The sequence below is a fragment of the Sus scrofa genome, chromosome 1 (genome assembly GCF_000003025.6).
Source record: "Sus scrofa isolate TJ Tabasco breed Duroc chromosome 1, Sscrofa11.1, whole genome shotgun sequence".
NCBI classification, from domain to species: domain Eukaryota; kingdom Metazoa; phylum Chordata; class Mammalia; order Artiodactyla; family Suidae; genus Sus; species Sus scrofa.
Window position 1 is genome coordinate 255,162,421 of NC_010443.5, and position 6,028 is coordinate 255,168,448.

Sequence of the window (6,028 nt, forward strand, 5' to 3'; positions counted from 1 at the left end):
AAGTCTCAGTGGCTTAAGACAACGAAGGTGTATTTTTTATGATGTTTGATATAAGCTGAGTGACCAGGGTAGCTGTTCCCCCTGTGGTGATTCGGTAATTCAGATTACTTCCACTTTGTGGTGCTACATTTTTAGCACGTGGTTTCCATGATTTCAGAGGCAGAGGAAGAAAAAGGTGGTAAATGTGCACCGGCTCTTCCATGCTTCAGTCCTGAAATAATACGACACTTGTTCTTAGCTCATTGACCCACGTGGATTACATAAGCCAACCTGACTCGACAAGGGAGACTAAGAAATGAGGCAGTGCCTATGGTTGTCTGGTGAGTAAAAAATGTCTCTGCTACATTGCTAACAGTAGCTGTCTCCATGCCAGCTTGTGATTGTCACGTGCATTGTCAGTAAACAGTAGTACTTTGAAAGTCATTTTTTTTTTTTCTGAGTAGTAGGTCTCAACAGTGGGTTTAAATATTCAGTAAACCATGTTTTAAACAAGTGTGTTGTCATCCAGGCTTTGTTGATCCTTTTATATTTTAGAGCGCAGGCAGAGTAGATGTAACACAATTCTTAAGGGCCCTAGGATTTTCGGAATGACCATTGAGCACTGGCATCAACTTCGAGTCACCAGCTGCATTAGCCCCTGATAAGAGAGAACCTATCCTTTGAAGTTCGAAGCCAGGCACTGACTTCTCTCTAGTAATGAAAGTCCCAGACAGCATCTTCTTCCAAAATGAGATTTTTGTCTACATTGAAAATATGTTTAATGTAGCCACTTTCATGAATTATCTTAGCCTGATCTGAATAACTTGCTGCAGCTTTTATGTCAGCAATTACTGCTTCACCTGGTACTTTTATCTAATGGAGATGGCTTCCTTCCTTCAATTACATGAACCAACCCCTGCTAGCTTTGAACTTCTGCAACTTCTTCCTCTCTCTCAGCCTTTGTAGATCTGTGAGTTAGGATCTTGCTCTGGATCAGGCTTTGGTTTAAGGGAAGGTTGTGGCGGATTTGATCTTCTCTCGAGACCGCTAAAATTTTCTCCAGTCATCGATGAGGCTGCTTTGCTTTCTTATCATGCATGTGTCCACTGGAGCAGCGCTCTTCATTTCCTTTAAGACCTTTTCCTTTGCATTCGCAACTTGGCGAATTAGCACAAGAAGCCTAGTGTTCAACCTTGGCTTGGCTTTCGACTTGCCTTCCTCACTAAGCTTAAGCATTTCTGTGTTTTGATTTAAAATGAGGAGTTCCCGTGGTGGCTCAGTGGTTAACGAATCCGACTAGGAACCATGAGGTTGCGTGTTCGATCCCTGGCCTTGCTCAGTGGGTTAAGGGTCTGGCGTTGCCATGAGCTGTGGTGTAGGTTGCAGACGTGGCTTGGATCCTGCATTGCTGTGGCTCTGGTGTAGGCCGGTGCCTACAGCTCTGATTTGACCCCTAGCCTGGGAACCTCCATATGCCGTGGGAGCGGCCCTAGATAAAGCAAAAAGGCAAAAAGGCAAAAAAATAATAATAATAATAATGAGAGATGTGCACCTCTTCCTTTCCCGTGAATACTTAGAGGTCACTCTAGGGTTATTTACTGGCCTAGGTTCAATACCGTGTCTCAGGGAATAGGGAGGGCCAGGGAGAGGGACAGATAGAGGAAAATAACCGGTCAGTGGAATCATCAGAAAAACACGCAACATTTATCGAGGCCACCATCTTATTTGGGCATGGTTTCTGGCACCCCAAAACAATAGTAACATCATACATCACTGATCATACATCATCAGAACAAATATAATAATGAAAAAGTTGGAAATTCTACGAGAACTATCAAAATGTGCAGAGACATGAAGTGAGCACATGCTGTTGGAAAAATGATGCCCATAGACTTGCTTGACGTAGGGTTGCCACAAACTTTTGATTTGTTTTAAAAAAAAAACCAAAAAAACAAAAACGCAGTTATCTCTGAAGCGCAAAAAGCAATAAAACGAAGTATCCTGTGGGCAGGTCTTAAGAGACAGGAGAGGCACATTATTGTTAGCTTGCTGTTTTTTATTTTTAGGGCCGCACGGGCGGCATGTGGAAGTCCCCAGGCTGGGTGTCGAATTGGAGCTGCAGCTTCCAGTGTACGCCACAGCCACAGCAACGCAGGATCTGGATCTGCGCCACGTCTGTGACCTACACCACAGCTCATGACAACGCCGGATTCTTAACCCACGGAGCAAGGCCAGGGATCAAACCTGCATCCTCATGGATGGATACCAGTCAGGTTTGTAACCCACTGAGCCACAAAGGGAACTCCCGAGGCACATCTTTTATTGAAAGATTTGGCAAGTAGTTTAGGGAGAAGAAGCTGCCAGATCATGTCAACATCTACCTTCTTTGGCTTTTAAAAAATTTCAAATGACACTGGCTGACTGACTCCTGGGTCAAGTGTGAATTCAAAGCTCCCTGTGTTTGGTGGAATGATTGATGGGGATGGGTGGGCTTGGAGAATCTGGGGGCAGGCAGGCAACTCTTTCTTATTTTTCTACTTATAACTTACAAAGAGTAGAGCAGCAGCATTTGCAGATGAGGAGAGAAGTGAGGCTGGTTGTTCTGAGAGCACGATGGTCTACTCTTGTTTTACGGGGTTTTTTTAAATTAAGAAGATGGGACAGTGGAGCTTTCTAGTTAAAAGCCTGGTAACCTTCAATTGCCTCTGCCTCCCTACCCCAGCCAGATGCCAGTTCTTTCCCCTCAGGCCCTGCCTCATCTAATTCCCTTTGTATCATGGCACCTGTCACAGTGTAGAAATTGATACCTGTACCCTAGGGATTGGTGGCCTTCCTGACAGAAATTCAGAGTAACTCTTTTGGTTTTGACCCCCTTTCTTTCTTTTTCTCTCTGTGTGTGTGTGTGTGTGTGTGTGTGTGTGTGTGTGTGTGTGTGTGTGTGTGTGTGTGTGTGTGTGTGTGTGTCTGCCTGTCTGTCTGTCTTTTTTGCCTTTTCTAGGGCCGCTCCTGCAGCATATGGAGGTTCCCAGGCTAGGGGTCGAATTGGAGCTGTAGCCGCTGGCCTATGGACCCCATTTCCTGACAGCATGTGATGTGTCTAACCCCCTGCACACTGCTGACAAGGACACTTGCGTGTTTAGACCCAAGTTCCCACCTGTATACCTTAGAACGGAGAAGCCACCATGTGATGTGACTTCCAGGATTCGGAGCAATGGAACATTCTGTGGGACACGCTTTTGGAAATACTCTCTAGGATCGCTCTAATTCGTGGCAAAGCCTAGATCTGGACCCAGGTCTGTCTGACTTCCCAGCCTTAGCGGCTGTATGATTTGGTTCACTTTGTTCAGGCCATGGCAATGTTGCAAGCAGTATGCTACTCAAAGAGTGAGAAAGTCCACAGCTGGCCGACCAGTTCCCAAAAGCAGATCTAATTTTTGATCTTTGCCTTTTCACTTACCCAGTGGTTCTGAAGCTTCCCCCCCCCATCCCATCTGCTGCCACGCTCGAAGAGTCTGCCAGGTTAGGAAGAAGTTCTTTCCCCTCTTGCTTCACCAAGGTTGCCAGATGTTTGGCAGCTAGCCCTCAGACACGGGTTTATAACCCTGGCAAGCAGGACGAGACAGATGGTACAGATGTTGAGTAAGGGTGGCTTTGACTGGGGTTTGCGGTTATTTGAATTTGTCTGTAGCTGAGGTCCTGGTCATTTCATTCATAGCTGTTCATTCACCAATTCAGATGCATGTAACAAATACCAAGGGTGTTGGGGGATAGCCATGAGGATGAACAGAAACAGAACTGTGCCCCAAAGGTTTATTCTCTTTTGGGGAAAGGGGACATTGAACAATGACCATACCGTGTGCCAGGTGTGGCCAAAGGGTCAGCAAGGGTATCTATGAGAACAGGGGCGTGGCCTGGGCCCAGGACAGGAAAGGGCTCCCAGGAGAAGGGCCCTTTCAGCTGAGACGTGACAGTGTGTCAGTTAACCAGACAGTGAGGTGGGGATGAAGACTGAAGGTTACCTTCCAGATGCAGAAGGATGGCAACCATTGAGAACTGGAAGTGAGAGCACGGCTGTAGGAGGAACTGAGAGATGGTCTGTGTTCTTGGAGCTGAGGGTTTTCAAAAGTTGGGGCATGATGGGTAAAGATGAGCACAGGGTAGGCTGGGGGTGGGGAGGGGCTTGGGCCTATCACACAGAGCCCTGTGAATAAAGATAACGCTACTGAAGTCTGCTTTCCAGCGGACTTCACTACATATTCCTTACCTTTTATTGGGTTTCATTCATCTATCTCCATTCTCCACAGAGCCCCCACTTCCTCATGCCATAGTACCAGGCCTTGCCATGTGCCGTGGTTTTGGAGATGCCGAAGAATTGCCCAGAAATACAGTTCACTTTTACTGAGGACTTTCTGCTAAGCACTTCATCATATAATTCTTAAAATCTCTGTTTAGCAGATATCATTATTCTTCTTTTATAAATGAGGGAATTGAAGCTTAGAGAGAGGACCCGACCTGTGCAAGTTCAGATGCGAGGGAGTGCTGGAATCTGCACAGCCAGTTCCAAAGGCCCATGACTCCTGTGCCTCCCTAGCAAAGGAGACTGATGTGTCAACATATAAGTTCATGCTGGAGCAACAAGCAGTGAGAAATGCAGAGTGAAGGAAGCCCAATAGGGCAGGGGTACGATATCCAGCTTCATGAAGGAAATAGGCCTTGCTGGATAGAGGGGCAAGATTTAGCTAGACGGCGAGCAGGCCACACACCTGTCCAAGGATCTCTTTCAACATCCTATCAGCAGGAAAACTGCAACGGCCCACAAGTCTTGCTCCCAGGCCTCCAAATTTTGCTTGAGGAAATTAGGCATACTAAATAGGAATCTTGCATGTCTTGCTCAGTGGTGATCAGAACAACACCTCGCACTGAGCAGGCACCCGATGTCCATCTGTTGATGAATAAATGAATGAACCTCATTTCTAGTAGCCTACTTCCTGGATCCTCACCTGCCTGGTGAATGAGGACGCCTGGGAAGCATCTGCTGTTTCCTCCTCAATCACTGCTGGCTGTCCCCAAGCATTCCACTTCTGCCTCTGGCAGAACACCAAGCCAACTAAGTCCTGTGATCAGAGAGGCCCCCAGCAACTTGGCAATATCTCTTGAGATAAAAAAAAAAAAAAAATGCATCCATATTCTGACTCAGCAAGTCCACTTGTAGATAAGCTTGGCATGGTGGCTATGGCCATCCCAACAAGGTCTGTGAGCAAAAGTGGGAACCCCCCACATGTCCAGCAGTGGGGAGGAGCAAGGGAGAAAAAGAGCCTTCCTATAGTATATGGACATTCATGCAGCCCTTAAAAAGAATTGAGGCAGAGCAGAGCACACTGTCAGGAGGTGAATGCTAAGGGACTTTGTTGAATGAAAAAGCCGGGTGCACAACAGAACAGGTGGTCCCTTTTGTATAAACACAGTGGAAGCATCTGTCCATACGTGCCCTAAGGGAACCTGCACAAGGTTAGTGCCCTAAGGGAACCTGCACAAGGTTAGTGTTTCCTCACGGGAGGAGGCGCTATTCGCTGCAGATCCCCCTGAAACGCCCAGTGATGGTGATGGGAGGCGGGGGTGGGGGTATGGCCAATGCCCAGTGAGCCGCTATCATGCCTCTGGCAGTTGCATACACTCCACACAGATTATCTCATTAAAACTCTACTACACAGTCCCGTGATATAATCTGTTTGTTGTTGTTGTTGTTTTGTTTTGTTTTGTTTTACAGAAAACGAAGCCGCAGAGAGGTTAAACACTATAAAGATGATCTAAAATCTGGAGACCCCAGGCTTAGAGCTCAGGTAGCCAGATGGCGACGCTGATGCTCTCAACACAGGGCACAGAGAATTTTTCGTTAAAAACAAGTCCCTGAGAAGTTTCTGGTCCCAAATATTGCCTCATCCACGATCCCGTGACTGTCAGACGTGGCCTGGGCTCTCACGATAGGGAGACGGAGGCTCGGAGAGGGGCCCTGGCCTTGAGCAGCCGATTCTCGCCCAACTTGTTCCCG